This window comes from Peromyscus leucopus, chromosome 8a, assembly GCF_004664715.2.
Source record: "Peromyscus leucopus breed LL Stock chromosome 8a, UCI_PerLeu_2.1, whole genome shotgun sequence".
Taxonomy (NCBI): domain Eukaryota; kingdom Metazoa; phylum Chordata; class Mammalia; order Rodentia; family Cricetidae; genus Peromyscus; species Peromyscus leucopus.
The window spans coordinates 34918071-34938087 of NC_051085.1; the positions used below are offsets into that span (position 1 = coordinate 34918071).

At 42.8% G+C, this 20017-nt stretch overlaps 1 protein-coding gene across 11 annotated transcripts in view; it reads left to right on the forward strand.

Moving 5' to 3' along the window:
• Positions 1-20017, forward strand: part of Plagl1 (PLAG1 like zinc finger 1) — a 44006-nt gene that overhangs the window by 9253 nt on the left and 14736 nt on the right. For 3 of the 11 annotated variants that reach the window (XM_028861325.2, XM_028861276.2, XM_028861297.2), the window contains exons 2-4: positions 5892-5932; positions 13936-13967; positions 18015-18087. The gene's annotated coding sequence lies outside the window, so the exon portion shown is untranslated. The other 8 variants (XM_028861315.2, XM_028861274.2, XM_028861289.2 and 5 more) reach the window with 4 other exon arrangements.

The window sequence follows — 20017 nt, forward strand, 5'->3', positions numbered from 1 at the left end:
CTGGTCTAGTTTTTACTGTTACTAGTGGATAGGTTTTCAGTGTTCTTCACTGGGCTCAGACAAAGCAAAGGAACCACACTCGGCTCTATATTTCATTGTTTCAATTTTCTTTATGAGTTCTTGCAGTGCTGGGATTTAAACCCGAGGCCTGGAAAATGCTAGGCAGGTCCTCTGCCACAGACTTAACACCTTCAGCCCAATTTCCCCCATTCTTTGTTTTTCTGTTTTTGCTTTGCTGAGCACCATGGCATTTGTATTACCCCTCCACACACACCACACATAGTAAATACATGTTAAGTCTGTTGAGCTTGGCATGTTGGTGGACATCCCAATATCTAGGAGTCTGAGTCAGGAAGATCAGTAGACTTGCTCAGTGAGTAAAGATGCCTGCCACCAATTTTGATGACTTTGACCTTGGGGACATGGTGGGAGGCAAAAACTTAACTCTACCATATGTTCTCTGGCCATTACATGTGTGCCATGGTATGTGTCACCCTGCTTTCTGATTAAAAATGTTAACAGAAGAAAAAAAATTAATCTGTTAGGTTTATTTGTCTGGGAACTTGAACTCTTAGTGATAATTAAATTAAAAAAATAATTTCCCAAACATTAAAAATGTTAAACTGGGTGTGTTGGCTCACATTGTAATCCCAGCACTCAGGAGGTAAAGGCAGAAGGATCAGAGCAAGTGATCTTTCATTTCTTCTGTTTCTTGTGAGACACTAATCCTTTGGAATAGGGCCCCACCCTTCTGGTCTCATCTAAATTTAATTACTTCTGGACCAGTGCTACCTCTAGATGCATTCTCACCTGGGGTTACACTTTGACATAGGGACTGTGAGGGACTCGGGGACCCACTCTGTCAGTACCCGAGCCATCCACAGATAGAGCAGTAAAATGTTGAAATGGAGATTAGCTGCTTTCATGTTTATGATGCTGTCTCCCAGCCCTGCCATATATCTCTCAGGCATAATGTCAGTTATTTTTTACAATGCCATTACTTTGGCTCCTGGTTGAGGTTTTGAGCGCTTGTATGAGGTGGAGCTGTTCATTTGGCTGGCCTTCTGTAGAGTATGTCTACATCATATGCTTTTAGTGTAATACCTTGTTGCACTCTAAAGAGATGGTTCAAGCTGCAATCTAGAGAATTGCTTTTTAAAAGCCCACGAAAGATGCTCACAGCTCCAGAGGATGCTGTGTAGAACATAGGGACATGCCATTCAGTGTGAGGTTTTGAAATCTGGGATGTACAGGAAAATTAGGCACTCCTGACACTTCTTTGGATTTATTAAAATAATACAGATCCAAACCTAGTCTTTGATATTTTTTTATTATAAGTTTATACTTAAAGAGTCATTGATTGACCTGTAGCAAGGTTGACCTGTAGTTTGAAACAGGATACCACAAAGGAAGCAAAATGTTTCTTCCTGGCCTCTGAGTCTGTCTGGTCATTGTTTGGAGCATCTTCCTGTTCTCAGGCACATTGGAAGTGGGGGTTAAAGCAATTGCCTCACTTGGGGACTAACCAATTTTTTTTTTTCACTCACTTCCTACAAGTGGAAGTATGAGGGCCAGCCAAAGGGTCATTTTAACACTTCAACTGAGAGGCTTTTGTCTTTGGCAGCACAATAGACTTCCAAACTTGGATGGTTTCTTATGTCTTTATTCGTGTATTGTGTTTTCAGGCTGTCCTGTATGCTAATAAACATACCCTTGATTTTTTTTTCCCCTTTGGATATGGAGTCCAGAGATGAATGCCGTAGATCTAGTGTCTCATTTCTCTGGCTCCTCTTAGACTGTCAGTGAAGTTGTCTGGGACTCCCTGGCTTCTCTTAGAAAGCTTAGCCTTTATTTAGTCCATTCGCTGTCATGTGTCCTGGAGGCAGTTTAATTTGGCAACATTTTCCTGAACTTAGGCCCTTCACAATCTTCCTGACATCCTCTCTTAAGTGGGTCTCACCAGGCAGTGAAGGCTGGCCTTGAACTTTCAATGATGGTCTTGACTTAGCCTCCATGCCTGGCTCCCATTCCTTTTTTGAAACTGGTCAGTTTTTTTCTGAACTCAGCTTTCTTGGACTCCCTTTTGGGAAGAATGCAGCAATGACATGTACAGACTTCCAATGTTTTGGTCCCCCCCCCCTTCTCTCAGAGCCAATGACAAGGTCATTAGGCAAGGAGATCTATGCCCTGTCCTGTCAGAGGCAAAAGCTCAACCCCATGTCTTACTGCTATGTAAAACACAGTAGCATCTCTCTGTCTCTTGAGGTCGGTTGCCTTCTTGCTTCCTGACCACTAAATGAAAATTATGTATATTTGGAGTTTTGCTAAAGCAGAAACCTACTCTGGTACCGTGTTCTATATAGTCAGGATGGGTTAAGGTCATCCTGTGATAACAAGCTATTCACAATCTTCAGTGACTTTACTCAAAAGATAATTTAAAATTTTTTTTTTTTGCTCAGACAAATATCCACTGTAGATTTGTTCCCTGCAAGAAGACTCAAGTCTTCTAACATCCCACCATCTTAGAGTTGTATGCTTCTTGGAATGCTTAGTCTTCTTGGCTACGTGGCAGGGAAATTATGTTTGATAACTCCTCTGCCAGTAGCTAACCTGGTTATTCATAGCCTAGAACTAGTTGCATGGTCCTGCCTCACAGATTGTGCCGCTGGAGAAGGTCTAGAAGGAAGCATGGATTCGAGGCAGATCCACTGTTCACCCAGGCCTTATGGAAGCTCTGAGAAAGCACAGTGTCTTTGTGCCTAGAAAAATGAGGGTAGGATGTGGGGTGACCTCCAGGCCAGTCCCAAGCTCCATAATGCTAAGTCAGCTTTGAGTTAGAGCTAGGGGAGGTAAATGCCCTGATCACCTCAACTGAGGATCTTATCTTGACAATGCAAATCCTCACAGTCCCATTGTGATAGATAAATAAGCTTCTGAGGCCTTGTAATGAATTTACATCAACTCTAAATTCTCTTATCTCATGGAGGTAATAGGACTGGGTCATAGATCTCAGAGTGGCTCCCTTATCATGTCACCATCTAATGGGAACAACTAAGAGAAAGGAACCATGACAAAGGGCAGGGAATCTGTGGTCAGGAATCTAGGTGATCAAGGTCAACTGCTTGCTCTACTTAGTGTGATACAGGGAAAGATTTTTTTTATTCCCTTTCAGCCATGGTTGAATTTTATCAAGGAGATAGAATCACCTATTCCTCAAGTTGTCAAGAAAATTAATTTACACAAATAAGTTAACACCGAAATACCAGTAAAGAAAGGTCCTTTATCAAATAAAAAATAATAAAAAATTAGTGATATTCTGAGGGATAAGTCTGGTTTTTCTGCAGGAAGGATGACATAAGATAGGAAGGAGGTGTAGGGGTACTTAATGTCTCTAATCTGATATCCTGAGAGAGTGCTTTGGGTCAGCCCTGGGCTCCCAAGTAGCTCCAAGGAAGGTCTTTTCATGATCCCTTAAGTGCCAATCTCCCAATTTTTAAAATGAGGATAAAAATTCCTTGATGGCATTAATAAGCATTCTTTGACACACTGTTTCAAAGAAGGTTAGCAAGTGAGTAGGAAGCAAGGCAATGAGGATTTTCTAGAAGCTTCTCTGAGAAAGGCTGGAAGTTGAATCAGTGCTGGAGGGCACCATTAGGTCAAGGAATGTTTGTTTTTAAAGTTGGGACATGCCAGCATATGTTGTAAAGTGGGGACATGTGCTATAGTGGAAGGGAGGGAAGTGATACAGCAGAGAAAAGTTTAGCTGGAGAGATGGAGATGAGCTTCTGGTTTTAGGAGGTTGTTCTCCTATGGTTGTATGTTTAGAGTTAGAAGGGTGAGAAACCCTCGCCAATTGCTTCTGTTTTCTCAGTGAACCATGAGGCAAGGATGTTGATGGCCATGTGTACAAGCATTGGGAGTAGGAAGGGCAGCTGGAAGAGAAGAAATGTGTGGAATGACCACAGTATGGGGAGGCATTATGTTAGACAGTCTCTGGAGTCTTTGTGACTGTAAGCAGACAGTGATGAAGGCCTGTTTCTGTTAACTAAGAGCTACTAGAAAGTTTAGTTAAATACATTAACTAATAATAGCTTCTATACGTGGAATAAAATATAAGCATTTTAAAGCTGTTGAGAGATTAAAATGTTGATGAGGTAGAGTCATCTCCATCTCTTAAAACAAGGAATGAGAATATGTGGCCTCCTGTAGAGGTGAAACTCATCATACTCCCTTGTTTTTATGTATAACTTATATGCACAGCAAGCAATGCTAGGAATGAGTCTGCCTCCCTTGGCCACCTCCTGACCCTAGACCATTAAGGAGACATTTGTAAACAAAGGCTAGCCCGAGGATCTGGGACAGGACATCAGTGGCTTATTGGATAGGTACCTCTTAAGTATTGTTGAATTGGCCAATTTGCCACAGCTATGCATAAATGTGTTGTTTGGTTTTGCACGAGAAAATAGCTGCTAATCTTCAGTAATAATGCTGTGTCATTAAGCTAATAAACCTACAGAAATTCTGTCCTGATCAGTATTCTGCTGAATTATTATCATTATCTAGACGTTACCTTTAGGCTTTTAGATGTCGCTATTGGCTGAAGAGCCTAATTTTGAAGCTTTTTATCGGTGACTGAAAATTTCACTTCTCATCATCACCTTGGCTAGTTGAATGAGCTTTTTCAAAGGTCAGCTTGGCTACGTGTCTGCGACTGCCTGACATCACCAGGATAGCAATTCAAGGGGCTGCTGAACAGTTCGTTGTTCTAATAGGGGTCTTCCCGTGGGCTCTATTCTTTGGGTTTTGTTTTGTTTTGACCATTTTCTATCATTTTGTGTTTGAATAAAGAGCTATTTTCATTTTGTAAATTACTGTTTGGGATAATGTGGCACACACACTTGGGAGGCTGGAACAGCAGAATTGAGGCCAGTCTTGGTTTATATAACATGTGTCTGTCTCACAAAAGAACAAAACACTCATGTCATTATTTGGGGGGCATTTTTTTTTTCCTATTCAATTTCTCTGTGTTAAGGTAAAGCCTAGCCATAATTGGGAGTTTTGTGGCGACAACACAGCATATCTTAATGTTATTAACACTGATTCTCTTGAGGGACAGTTGAGGCTGAATGCCAACTTTCTGATCCCAAACACTGCTAGGATAGCCATATAAAACTTATTCAGCCTCCCAGGGTCTTAGTTTCCTCCTGGGTCACGCAGGGGTGATAATGCTATGTATATTAAATGAAGATATATGTAAAAGACCTACATGGCCTGATGGTAAATGGCTGAAGGTTTCTTGTTAGAGATATGTTGAAAATATGAGAATTTAGAGAACATACCCATTTTCACTGTTTGGGTTTTGAAATAAATGGTTTATTCTGCATTAGCAATGGGAAGAAAGAAAATTTGTTTTCTGAATTAAAACTGATTCTAATGCACAAAACAGAATTCTTTAATCATGATTTGATATACTACTTGGTAATAGTCTCTTAAGTATGAATGATGTCTTTATTTTTTTCTTAATGAGTGGATGGATGTTTAGTATTAAAACAGACACCAGCTTGATGAAGGTAGTTATGCCTGTGGCTATGAAAAAGCCGTGGGGGAGCCCCTTGTGGTTCTGGACCTGCTCTAGATCTTGACTTTCGTGGTGATGTGATCCTATAGTAGAAGTTAAGGCACATCTCTGATCAAGCTGGAGATCGAATTGTGTGAACCGAGTTTTGGTTGTAACATTTAATAGTTTTGTGAACTCTTACTGCTGGGGGAAACTAAGTCAAGGCCGTCTTAAACAACTGAACTCAAATCTTGAACAGTCTCAAAAATCACCCGTAACCAAAGCACGCTCAACGTCTGTGGGATGCTCATGGATACCTTTTGTTTGCTTCCAGGTTGCTCCGGCCTGATTTCGTACCCAGAGTCATTGGCTTTTGTAAGTTGATATTTCTTTTTTTTTCTTCCATTTAAAAAAAAAATTCTTCCTCCCCAGCATTTTGCCTTCTCTCATCACAGGGGGACATGTTTGACACATCCCCCCCCCCCAAATTACAGGACTCTAGTACCCTTTGCTACATAATGTCAATTAACATCCTGAGAATAAGCATGGTAAGACAAAAACTTTGGAGACTGTGTCACATGTGTCTGGTTTCTGGGACCCCCCAAGATAGGTGAGACATGACTTTTCAGCACAAAAGTCAATATATTGATTTAGGAACTGTCAGAAGATGTTGCTATCATAATGAAAATAAAGGCACCCTGGGCAGCAACAGTAATTGGTGTCTTTAAATTCAATTTACCTTATGAAAGTCTTCTGTATCAAAATCAAAAATGGCACAAGGGTGATTGTTAAATGAGAAATAAGGATTTAGAAGGAAGCTTTATTATAATGTGACTCCCATATCCATAGTTTAGAAAGATTAGATAGATAGATAGATAGATCGATCGATCATGGAAATCAGAAAGGTAGATGTGAGGAAGGGTTCTTGAGAGTAGTAACATGATTGGTTATTAAATGTAGTTATGGGTAGAGGGCTTCAGTGGATAATTATATCCAGAGTACACGGTAGCTGGGTATAATGGGAGCGGTGTGAGGTCTAGAGACTGAACACTTGAAGTTTCCACTCTGTTACTGTTACAATTTTGGCAAGTCCCTCCACCTCACTAGAGCCCCCACCCCCTTCTTCCCCCCTCTGAAAAACAAATTCATAATGTCTCAGGTAGTTATGAGGAAGAACAAGTTGTAAGATCTCCATTCTTTGCAAATGCTTCTGAGAGATAGGCAGATGAATTGATGAGTGCGTCTGACCTTTGCCACGGGTTTTCTTTAAGTAGTACATTTTCATGAGTACTTTTGAAAAATAATTTGATTTAGAGGAACTTAATGAGTTTCCAGAGAACCTCTATTGAGTCAGAGTGACCTGTAATTACATGAAGCTGTTCATAAGACCAGCTTCCTATAATGAAGCAAGTTCTTGTGGCATGCTAATTTCACAGTACCTTGTAAAAAGATTCTTGACAGATATTTCTGTCTCCATTTCAGAAGGCTAAGAAGACAGAGACGTTAGTGTAACCCCTTAACCTAAAGTGAGTCAGTGGCCAGATTTAGCTTTAACGTTATTGATGTAACAGCCACTTGTATTCGTCACAAGTCACCTTTCTTTCCTCCCCACTTTTTAGTTTTCTGAGACAGGGTCTCATTATAGAGCCTAGGTTGGCCTTGGACTCATGGCCCAGCAGCTCCAGTGTCTGAGTGGCGTGCTGAGATGTTAGGTATGTGCTATGACAGTCTACCCTGGCTAATTTCTGTCGCACCCTGAAAATAAGCTCAAGTCTTTCACAGAGGGGCTGTTCAGGATCCTCTGTGGTGCCTCTTCAGTAGGTAAAGAGAGACAAGAATCAGTGAATTGAGGGCTCAGGAAATCTGTGGTGAGCCCCGGGACAGCACTGACGCTTGGAATGGCCCTGTGGGAAGGGTGTGTTCTGCGTCAAGAAGTAGGCTTTCCATATCTTTCGTTCCCGTGTTGTTTATTTTCTTTTCAGTTTAGGAATTTTGAAAGGTAACCCATCTCTCCTCGTGTTTACTCAGGGTGAGTGACAGACATGGAGTGAGCCACAAGAAAATGAACGCATTTCATTAACAGGGTTCTGGGAGGGTTGCGTCAAAGGAGCAGTTCTGAATTCAAGGGCAAATTTAGAAACCCTTTTAATTATGTTTGTTCAATAGAGGTAACCCCCCTTGGGAAAACACATTTTCTTTTAGACTCCCTCTGGTTCACCCTGCTCCTGGCTAGCCCTCTTCACTCCCACAAATGCACAAACACTCTTTCACACACAGACCGCTATTGAGGACCTGGTTAGCCAGCTTGGGTGATTCCCTGGATCAAAGAAAAAAAAAAAAAGCAACTGTTCCATCTGCAGTACCACTTCTGTTTTGCAAACAGAATTTATACAAACCACGCTGCTCTTTGAGCTGCGTGGCCTTCCCTGGGGATCGCGCTTTTGGGAAAGCTTAGAAATTAGAAATGACCGTTTTCAGTGGGAGCGAAACAGGTTTGCTGTAACACAGGAAGAGATGGACAAGGGCGGCCCATGGGGCCATCCAGGGCACCTTGACAACTTTTTGGGATTAAAGTTTCCAGAGAGTTTGGGTGCAGTGGCATGAAAAATTTCAGACCATTAAGTGAGATCATCGCTCCTAAAGATACAGGATGGCGGAAGAAAGGGAGAGTGAGACCCAGAAGAAGCTTATTTATGGAATGTCAGAGGGCCATTGAGGCCCAGCAGGCCCTAGAAGCCTAAGACTTCCCTCAGTGCTTGTTTTCTCCCTCTGACCTTGGATGAACTAGTGAGCAGTATATTATGCCAGACGATTGTGTCGGTTTGTCATGGTTAGCATTCTGGACTGTCACTGGAATGTAGAAAACGGATGAATTTGAATGGAACCATGAGGTGGTCTGTCGGGCCCTCTCCTGGTCTCAAGGAGACCTGTCGCAGTTTGTCTGGGCTGGGCCTAATGAAAGCTTTGGAGGGAGAGAGAGGTAGGCCTTTGATCTCTTTGTTTCAGCTGCTCCCTGGGAACTCGCTGAAATCAATGCCCTGTTTTCCTGGAGGAATGAATGGCTCTGTCTAACCAGCTTTGTGAAGCTGTAGGGAATTCACTGCCTCTGTTTATTGACAGCTGAAAGGGGGCACATGGGGTGGAATGGACCTTCTTGTGAAAACCAGGCACAGGGGAAAATTAGACCTCAATTTAACACAGAGGAATTTGGAAATTCACCCCAAAGGAGCCGGGAGTTTCTCATGCTTACGTTAGAATGACTTAAGTTTGGGGCTAGTGTGCAATGAACAATGGAGACTTTGTCACAACTATGCTATAAGTAGGAATATGGTCTGCATAATGAATGATGGGAAGTAGAAGTCCATTCAACACCCCCCCCCACCCCCCGTCTCTTTTTAAAACACAGACATAAAGACAAATGTGAACCGGGATATAATCAGGTGATGCCTTTTTTATGTTAGGAGAAGCATGAATATTATTACATATGACTTCTCCAAAGTTTGTTTTTTCATTTTGTTTGTTTCAAAACATCTTTGAACTTGAGCTCTAAGTTCATGCCAGGGACTCAGTTCATCCATCCCATGTTGTGTGATTATTGTGGGAACATAATGATTACTCATCAGAAGGTTTTTATAGTCTTAGAATGTTGTAAATGGAAGTGTGTGTCAAATGTTAATGAGACGGAGAGTGGAGCAAGCTAGCTCATGGAATAACAATAGTTTATAAGTCTCAAAATGACTACCTTCCTTTTCAGAACGTAGTAAAGAAAATTCTCCAGTTTATCGCGAGGAAATATCTCACCCTTTCTTAGCTGTCTCCCCTTACTTGCTTCATTTCCCAGAAAGAATTTATGACTTTTTCCTTTGGCCCCAGCCCTTTGTGCATACCTCGATCGTAGCACTTACCACATACCCATAGCTCTTTGTTTAGGTGCATTCTCTTAGCTGGAAGGAAGGCAGCTGTGCCGTATTCATTTTTATATCTTCAAGCCTCGCAAAGCTCTTGGCTCACTAAATGTGGCTGAATGAATAGGGGTTGATGGCTCCCTGTACATTCCTGTGAATGTAATTACTTATGCAGGCTTCAACTGCAAATACTAAATTTTAGGAAAACCTGATTGGTCTATTGTACCTGATCAGTGCTGTTACTTTAAAAAAAAAAAAATCTTCCCTTTAGGAAGCATACCCAACACTGGTGGTTTTTTTTGGTTGGTTGGTTTTGTTTTTGCCTTCGTGAGTTTGTGGGTTGCCTTCAGCCCTTCTAGGAGGAGGCATTGAAAGCATCGGGCATTGTCCTTTGGGGGGCTAGCTTCTGTTTTCACTCTTTCCTGAGAGATTCTTGGGGTCATGTATCGATCGATACTTGCATGAAGAAGATGAAAAAGCTTTGAAGAGTTCTGCAGACTTTCCCTTGACTAAACGTTGTGTGGCTCCAGGAGGCACTGGGATTTGATCCCGTAACTGTGCTCTTCACCACACTGCTTATAGCCGCTCTAAACTGGAGACCACTTCAGGACTAACCACTGGCTTGAAAATGGCAGGGTGACATGTGACAAAGACATCCATGATGTTCCTGAGCTCATGTGTTCTTTATACCTAGACATGTGTCCACACATACCATTTCTGTCCCCCCTCAGTGCCTTTTCTGACTTTTCCATTATGTATCCCTCTACCATTGCTGCCACTCCTGACGTGGCCTCTGCCTCCAGTGTCCTCTGGGTTCATCTGTCCCCTGCAAAGGAAAGTAAATGTGTCTCCACTAAGCTGTCAGGTGCCTGCCCACTGAACTCTCCCCTGGCCAGTCTTAAGTCAGCTCTTGTTTGCTCTCTGAGTTGAAGCTCACATTAAAACCTTCCACCTCTCACACAGTAGAAGGGGTTGTTATAACATTCCAGAAAACACTGGCTGTCAGAGACTTTGATTTGAGGAACCCCAGGCCCTGAATTCAAACTAGAATTGGGGAAAAAAAAAAAGGTTGGGAACTTATGAAAAAATCTTCTTTTAAAAAGAAAACCAACCATGAGTGCTTTCATGCACTCAATTCAAGATAATGGCCCTGAATCCAGCCTTAGATTTCCTATCCAACATTTTTGTGGGATTCCCCTCAATATGCATTAGTTCTCATGTGCTGCATGCCTTTAATCCCAATACTCAGGAAGCAGAGGCAGTCAGATCTCTGAGATCGAGCCAGCCTGGTCTACAGAGCAAGTTGCAGGACAGCCATAGCTACACAGGAAAACCCTGTCTCCAAAAAACAAAACAAAACAACAACAACAACAAAAGATTGTGGATTAGTTCTCTGTCCAACCCATTTTAATGGAGAAAAGTGATAGGTGTGTCCATTTAAATTCCTGTTTTCCAACCCACTCTATTTGCAACTGGCATACTTTGCCCACCACCACATTCAGGAGAGAAAAGTTAGCCAAGTCCAAAAGTGCCTAGTGAACTGCTTCAGTATGTCTTGTGAGGGACTCGGTGATACTTATGAGACCAATTCATTCCAGGCCTATTTGTAATTGGTTTCAGTCATTAAATATGATACCAAATTAAAAAACACAGCAAGTGCTCTTACACTGCTTAAGAACTGGGGAATCTTTTCATACACGACATACAGAAACAGGCCACAGTAGTCATTTATTTTAAAAGCTCACGTTAAGAGATGGGATAATGATCCGCACTCTGGGAAAGTGATTGCAGTGAATCAATTTCATTCTTTTCATCATGCATATTGTGCCCGAATAAGTTATTAGTGCCTCTTTGTTAGGAGATTTCCCTCTGTACAAGATCATTCTTGGTACTTTTTGGTACCTGGACTCTGTACTCATCACTCTGCCCCTAGATGTATGTAATGTATATTCTAATAACATCTCTGCTACAGCAGATATCCCCACTTTACAGGAAAATTCATGGAATTTAGAGTTAATACATTGTGGCTAAGGTAACACACATTCCAAATTATAGAGTCACCATTCAGACCTAGAACGATCCACCTCTAAGACTGCTGCTCTTTCTCCACTGTCCGCCTTGGGTTCTATGAAAGAACATTGCCATTTGTTTGCTTCTTTAATCTTAGGAGCATAACTTTATATTAAGTTGGATATGTGTGTCCCACAGTGGGATAAAATACAATAAAATAAATTATTGTGCCAATTTTAGATATGAAAAATTCCTACCTAAAGAATATCATTAAAATTACTTTCTGGGGCTAGAAAGATGGTTCAGTAGTTAGAGTGCTTCTTGCTCTTGTAGAGGACTAGGATTCAGTTCCCAGCACTCAATGGCAGCTCTCCCAGGGGATCCAGCACTGTCTTCTTACCTCTGTGGGGAGTAGGTTTCCTATGATGCACTCACATACGTTTTAGGCAAACATTCATACACATCACAAATAAGTAAATCTTTAAAACTACTTCCTGTCTCCATTAGCAATTAAAACAAAAAGGAAAGCAGTGAATATTCTCAGAGGAGAGTGTTGCATATTATTAAAATTAGCCAATGTAGCATACTTCCCTATTGGTATTTAAAACAATACTGGAAATGATGTGTGTTTATACCATAACAAATGTACTTTATTGAGAGAATAACATAATTGACCCATTATGTAGCATTTACCAAGGTAAAATTCTTTCTTTTTATCTCAGCAGCAGGAATTAAAAGTGATTCATAAAGCGCGCACACAATCACCATGTAAATTGGAGCCACATTAAGATCACAGCCATTTTAGGTTGTTTTCTCTAAACGCTTCTCATTTGGCCCATCTATTCAATTCGCAGTGCGTAGGAGAACTGCTGGTTATGATTCACAGAAGAGTGGAAACTCTGTAAACGGTGTTATAGAAAAACTGCAGAATGGCGCTGTTAATTTTTTGTTTTTTGTTTTTTTGTGGGCAGTGTTTTGTTGGTGGTAGTGATATTCTGCCTGCCCTCCCCATGGGAATTACTGTTTACCTGTTATAATGTATAGCGGTGATGAAATCCAAAGGCATAATCTCTGCCTACAGTGTGCGGTCTCTTTCTGGAACACAAGCCTGAGCCACACTGCTTTCCTGATGAAAAACTTGAGTGGTCCGGATTAGGCGGGTCTCTTGGCAAGTGACAGAAACTAACGGGACCATTGAGGAATTCCAAACGGGCAGGTGACAGGAACGTACTGGCATGTTAGTAAGACCCACCCTGATGGGGCTGTTGTAATTTAGAATGAAGGGGAGCTAGTCCAAAAAACGCAGGGACCAGTGTGGACCTCAGTCTCCAACATGTGGAAATCGCCCTTTGGTGGCCCTGACTTCAGACTTCTTGCTCACCAGGCTGGTGGGATGTTTCAAAGAAGCCACAGAAAAGTTCTGTCTGGACCAGTACAGTGGACTGGTCTTTTCTTTAGTATTCTTCCCATTTGTTCCCCCCAAGGTTTTAGGTACCACAGATGGGAGAGTAGTATCCTTAGGTAGGCTGCCCTTGTTACTGGGGGCGGGGTGTGCCACTAACTGGTTCTTTCTTGCCTTCCTTCTGGGTCTCAGGAGACGGGGGGAGGGGGGGGGGTTGATGCAAGTGACCATAGAGACTAGACTCTATGACCAGAGTGGTCCCGCTTACCCCACTTGCCCATTGTCTTCACTTCCACATTCTCTTACTCTGCTGTCTCTTCTTGAGTACAGTGTAGCACAGGCCCATTCCGCTCAGAACACAGAGCGCTGGGGCTTTGGGTCCTAGTCTGAGTGGACTGTCTTAGCCGACTCCACAGTGTCACTCACCGTTCCCCAGGGACATCTTCCTGTGCCGGGTCATCTTCCCACATGTGCCACACTCTCTCCGCCTACTCTAGATATAGAACATGTGGAGGGGGTCTGCCATTCCAAACATTCCATTGTGGCCATGTGTCTTGGCTTATCCCAAACCCTCTTCAGTTTTTATCAAGGCCTTTGCAAACCTCTTCCATAGGTCTCAGACATCCAGCCCCAGACTGCACTGGAATTTGCTTGGGAGATCTGACTGACCTCAAACCCTGAACTCCGTCCCCTTTCCCCAGACTCAGACATGTGGCTAGTGCCCCAAGGATCTTTGAATCGACCCACCTGGTTTCAAGTACTTTTTTTTCTTCTTCTCTGTGTTAGGGGTAGATTCTCCTCTCCCCCAAAGCACCTTGGTTCTAGTTCCCATCATTTTCATCTTAGGGAAATCAGCTGGCCACTCCCTGTCCCAGCCTGTTGACTAGGAAGCCTATCTAGGTTAGGAAGTAGGGTTTCCTGGACCTCAGCCTACAGTTGCTCTGCCCTACCTCTTGCCTCTTCCAAGTAGATTTCCCTCTGGTTTTTGTTTGTTTGCTTTTAGCAATTCAGAGCTTAAGATAAAGGCCTTAGAATAACACCATATGCCTTTCCCTTTCTAGGTATTTGCATAGGAATCAGAGGAGTTAATCCTGTGAGTATACTCTAACATTAGCGCATCGTCTCGGGGCTTCCTGCTCTATTTGCTAAAACACTGGACTGCCCCAGGCCACCCTGCCTCCAGTGGCTGTGCTTCTCTCTGCAAACCCAGGTGGCCTTTGTTGTTTGCTTTTGACAGATTGGTTTCAGTCCTAGAGGTCCTAGTCTAAAGGAGAGGCATAATTCTAAGCGAGAGTTTTGGCTCCTTCCTGAGGTGGCACCCATAAATCTGAGTCTCCCTGAACACGGTCAGTCACCATCACTGAGACCACAGCCCCCAGAATGGCCACCTACAGAACGCCATCTAGACCAGTTTTAGTTTCCTTGCTTACACTAGCAGAGTGTTTTCGTGAACCGAGAGAGAGATTTTCATGGCGCCTGGAAGGTGAGGAACTGACCCTCTGCCCTTCCATATATCACAGTACTGCTGACTTGAAGCCTTGCAGCTGTCGGCCACAGGGCTGGGAGTGGAGGCTGGAGTCCTAGGGGAGGTCAGCTTCCCTCCCTCACACGGATGCTCCCACGCAGCTGTCTGGTTAGGGATCTTACCCCCCAGCCCCCTTGCTGCACAGACAGATTGCATTTTCCTTTCTAAACTGGGTCTAGAGTGACCTGGGGAAGGAGGGAAGAGTCTCTCTCCCCCACCCCCATCCATCCTCCCTTCCTGAGTTACTGTAAGTTCTGCCGAATTTCTGTGACAGGTTTAAATGTTAACAAATGGACTTTAGGTCTTGCCTGTTTTCATCTGGGAGAAAATATGAAAGATTGGAAAGCTTCCACCTGTTTAAAATGAGCTAGAGAGGACCCCTGTTGGCAAAACAAAATAAAATTGCCAAGTTTCCCACCATGCTGATTTAATGGCCACAGGAAAGGCGCTTGGACGGTAGGGGATTGTGTAAGAAGAAAACAGATTTGAGAAACAGTAATAAGCACACACGATCTATGCAGCACGATTATGTGGGGAGAAAAAAAAAAAACAAATCTAAGGTGAGTGCAGAATTTCTGATTGTGTAGAGGCCTAGAGGTTAGAGTGTAGGGACAGCCTTTCAGATCACACACCCAGTTCAGCTGTTGCTGGTTACAGGGCCTGGCACGTTAGCATATTTGCAGGTCTTCATTTGTCCAGAAATACAACAGGAGTACTGCTCACTCTTTCGAGTTTTCAGGGGGCTAAGCACTTAACACACAGCCATCCCCTGGTGAGCATCCAAGAGTCTGCAGTTGTGACTGCACAGTGGTGTCCCTAGCTAGCTTGGTAGACAGTGGACAGGAGCCACAAGAAGGTTTGGAGGGGAAGTCTCTGCTTTAGAAGATTCGTGATCCATGACTGGCACCGTGGGAAGGAAGGAGCTTTTGGGATTTGTAAGAGAGTTCAGGACAGCGATTTGGGAGCCCTCTGAACTCAGGACGTATTTGAAACCTTGAGTTTTATGAGTGGGGAATACAGAGATTATTCTAAAATCGGAGAGCAGAGGCCAGATAATGAGGTCCCTGGATCTATTAAAATTTCATGTGACCCTTGGTCAGCCTGCCCCTCTGTAGCATCTTAAAATAAATCCTTTGGAAGAGAATGTGGTCTCCCCTAAGGTCTCTTCCAAGATAGAATCTCTGTGATAAGACTTAGTTGTCTGTAAGCTTCCCAATTGGTAGACCCCATTGCATATGAGATCATAGTTTTTAAAAAATAAAAAAGACATATCTGAGAGGCTTTTCCAAGCAAAACCCTTCACACCTTTACATGAGAGGAGTTTTACTGAAAACTAGAGCAGGTTTTTCAGGGTCTGGCACTGCCCAATTCCTTCTCACTCAGATCCTTAGGAAAAAAAAAAAGTAAGTTTCAAGCATTTGCTTAACTCAAGCCAGGAGTAGCTCAACATGAATAAGCTGAAACTGGAAGAAATCCCTTTGTTCAATTTGAACTTTGGTGAATGCTCAGCCAGTAGAGAACCCAGTTCATTAACTGGGGAAAAGGTACATTCTAAGGTGTAAACATACCACGAAGGCAGAAACCATACACTCTAGATTGGTGAAACGTCCATTTTTGTTGTCCATGAATGGCATTAAAAAATGCATTTAAAATAATGAATGTAATTCTATTAACCACATGCCAAACTCCCTTCTTAGAAAAATGTGATTTTTTTTTCTTGCTCTTTTGGAACTCTGGGACACCGCCTTAACATTGTTTAATTTCATTTTCACCTCATGTGTGTTTTTTTTTTTTAATTGACATTTGAAAAGGATTTTTCTCAGCTTTTGCAATATAAGGCCTGAAAAGTGGCATTCTGTCTGAGATGAGTGTTTTTGTTTTTGTTTTTGTTTTTTCTTTCTTGATGGTCTCATCTCTGCCACGTTACATTGTCGCATGATGCACAAGATGGCCCCCTGGGCTCCGTCTGGCCTGTTCCAGGTTCTCCCCCTCATTGTTCAGTCTCTGTGTGTGAGGCAGTGTTGGGTGGGCAGGTGGGAAAGTCTGAGGGGCTTGATCCCCTCCCTTCCAGGGCTCCCCCTTTCACCAATGCTCATACTGTGCTCCTGAAGAATAAGCTCCTCTGCGGGTCCGCGGAGGCCAAGTATTGTTGAATGCAGAAAGGAATGGCTTTCTCTTCATGATGATTTGAATATTTTGACAATAAAGCCAAGCTACTCTACTGCCTGGCTTGTGTACCCCGTGTTCTGTAAGCTCCTTCCTGGGCAGCAGACTCGAGTCCCCTCCTCTCTGAATACATAAATCTGTATTGTCTGCTGGGGAGATGGGCAGACTCAATGAAGAATCATCCAGACTCATTTTATTCTTTTGCTTTCATGTGTTTTAAATCTCTTGGGGGAAAAAAAGTTAACACAGGCCTCTGGGGACCACCCAATTAAATGACCACAGTCAGCGTGGAGCATTGTGAGATGAGGTGAACCACGTACATGGTCTGTTTACATGTGCAGACTGAGGACCAGATGGAAAACAAACAGATTCAGACAAATTCATGGTCACCTCCAGTTTTTTTTTTTTCTCCTGAACTGTATTTGATTATTTTTTTTCAAACTTGTCTCAAGAAAGCTACAGTTTTTCCACTTTTTAATTTAAAAGGATGTTTATATACAAAACAAACAGACGTAGCCTTTTGATCAAATTAAGAGAACAGGAGGTCAACTGAACAAACACTTAGATGAGAGAATTAGCTTTTCACAATCAATCATTTTCATATTGGTTAAGAAAATCGAGGCATCCTCCCTACCCCACGAAAATCAATTTGGCAGAATAGTCTGAGTTGGAAAAGGCCAAGTCATGGACTGGATTGATGAACAGGGATGTGGATTTCTAAATGTGTGTTTGTTCGGTGGTACAAGGTTGGTGTGAGGACCAGGTTACTGAAGACTAGGGAAAGATATCAATTTCCAGGGCCCTGGTCATGCTCTTTCAGTCTGCTGATTTGTGAGGTGGTCTTGGAATTTGTTATTATTATTTTTTTTTTTTTAGTTTTTATTAAAACAAAAAGATTTCCTTGCTAATTCTAATGCATAGTCAGGTTTAGTACCCACTTAACTGCATATTCAATTTAGGGATGTCAGCCTTTCTGAAAATTTGATAAATCTATATGCTTACATAAAACTCCTGTTGCAAATGCATGCCACCCACTCACTGCTTTCTTTTGATTCATAATTTGTTTCAGGTTCTGTTACTGCATAGATTTGCATACCTGTTTTATGGCATTTTAATATTGTTGTTTTAAAAGAAACACCATTTCCTCTGAGTGCTGTTTTGAATATTTTATGTAAGCAATTTCATATGTTTGTTTTTTTTTTTTTTTTCCTGCTTGCAGAAAGCAGGGGAAAACTTCAGAGTTCTAATGTAGTTGCATGTAGGACAAAGGATATACTTTAAATTAAGACCATCAATTGAGATGCTTGAGATGGTGTAGGGGACTGCCTTGATACCACGGGGGGGTGGGGGGGGTGGGTGCTCTCAAAGAAAGTTTCAGGTGGTAGACTCATGGGGGAATGTTCTTCTAGCTCCATTCCCTGACAATGTCCAAGGTGTCTCTCCTTACAGGTTCGAGTCTTCGGACAGACTTCTAGAGGACTCCATACCTGACCAACAGCTGACATTCCTGGTCGTGCAGAAGGTATGAAAATTTAAAAATTACTCCTCTCTGGACATGTTTGATAAGAATTACTTGGAGCTGGATGTGGTGGTGCACGCGCCTTGAATTCCAACTTATGGGAGGCAGAGGCAAGTGGATTTCTATGACTTCAGAGCCTTCCTGGTTTATAGTGGGAGTCCCAAGCCAGCCAGGGACACAAACTCAAAACACAAAGCTGCTTGGAAGCACATGGTCAACTCAGGGATGCAGGGATGCCATTGAGGTGCAAGATACCCCGTAAACGGCACAAAGCTTGAGGAGTCTTTTGTCAAAGCATCAGTCTAGTCTACATCTTAGGGACTCTGGTGATGCCCTTAGCAACTTTGCACATCCTCTGAGTCTCTCTTACCCTGTCAGCAGCCCCAACTCTACCTAGCAGGTCTGTGACATTTTCTACTGATAATCCAGACAATTCGAAAACCCATAGGCTGATGACAGACCTGTGGGCTAAAGATGTCGTCAAGTTGCTCTTCCCTCAGGGAAGAGGATGAATCAATCATAAACCCGAGGAGGCTGACTGCATTCAGCCAGGGAGCCCACTACCCATTGGAGGGATTGATCTGGAAACAGTGGTTAAAAAGCTACGGCTTGAGTGGGGAATAAAAGAGCCCATGGCTTAGCCCAAGACAACTGGCGTAGCCTCTGCTCCACACTATCCTCATCAGTACCGTTGCAGAAGGTTAATCCTTCCCAGGAGCTCACCACGGACTTAGACACTTTCTTAGTCTAGTATCTCATTAGTAACGACCGGGAAATCAGTTCACTGAGCGTCAAACACAAACCCGATGCCTCTCTAGTATATGGTGGGGCTTTGGGTAGAAGTTAAACTGAATCCTGTGAGAAGGCTTTATGAGCTCAACTGACACACTCTTGTAGTGTTTTAAATACTTTGTTTCCTTTGGAAAGACAACTGTTACTAAATGCTATTTTGATTCATTAACCAAGAACTTGAAATTCATACCAGGAGGGTCAGCACTATCTGCCAAGAACGGGCAAAGGCCCAGGGAGTTGTAATTAGTTTGGGAAGGCTAGAGGAGAGGAGTCTTGACTCGTGTCTTCTGTTTATAGTGTACATGACTTTGGAGGACAGAGTGTGTGATAGCCAGGGAGATCTGGAATGTGTCTGCCCAGGATTCAGGCGAGAGCCAGCAGGCTGAAGAAAGGAACGTAGACAGCTCTTTTAATGGGGCTGAAAGGGACAGGCCCAAGCAGGATGTGTACCAAAGTGGGGAAGGCAGAGAGGCTTAGGGGGAGGCTGTGGGTTCCTGGGAAGGGGCAGCCTGTATGCCTCAGTGGGAAGTTGGGCTTATTGTAAGCAAGGTGCCTGCCCTGTTGGAGGCTTGGCGCTCAGAAAGGCAGATGGGGCCGGCTGTGCAGGGGGAGGGACCACACATGTGGATTGCTCCGACAGCTACTTAGAGAGTTCACATTCTTCCCCCATTGAACGGGGTATGATTGTAATGGTCTGTTACACAAACAAAGGACCTAAAGCTACGAATGGGGGGAGGAAAGAGACGTAAGGTTAAAAAAAAAAAAAAAAAAAGAGGAGGCCCGCCTAGCTAGTGTTTCTTTCCTTTTAAGCTTTTCTCCCTTTTTAGAGAAGACCACGCAGAAGCTTAGAAATGTTGCCTTCTTCTTTTCTTTACCGTCACTTTCTTTCAAAGCAGAAACCCAATAAAATGTTTACCAGCTTAATAAAAAAAAAAAAAAAAAAAAAAAAGAATGAGACAGGGAGAACTGTGAAGGTCCAATGATTAAATACTTCTACATTTCAGATTTATTTCTAGACGAACAGTTTGCTTGACAGATTAAAGAACATTCCCTTTTTTCATAGCACAGATTCGAAGTTCTGGATAAGCCATCCACGGATAGAGAGCTTTTTAGAAATAATAGCGTACGTTGTCATTTGAGA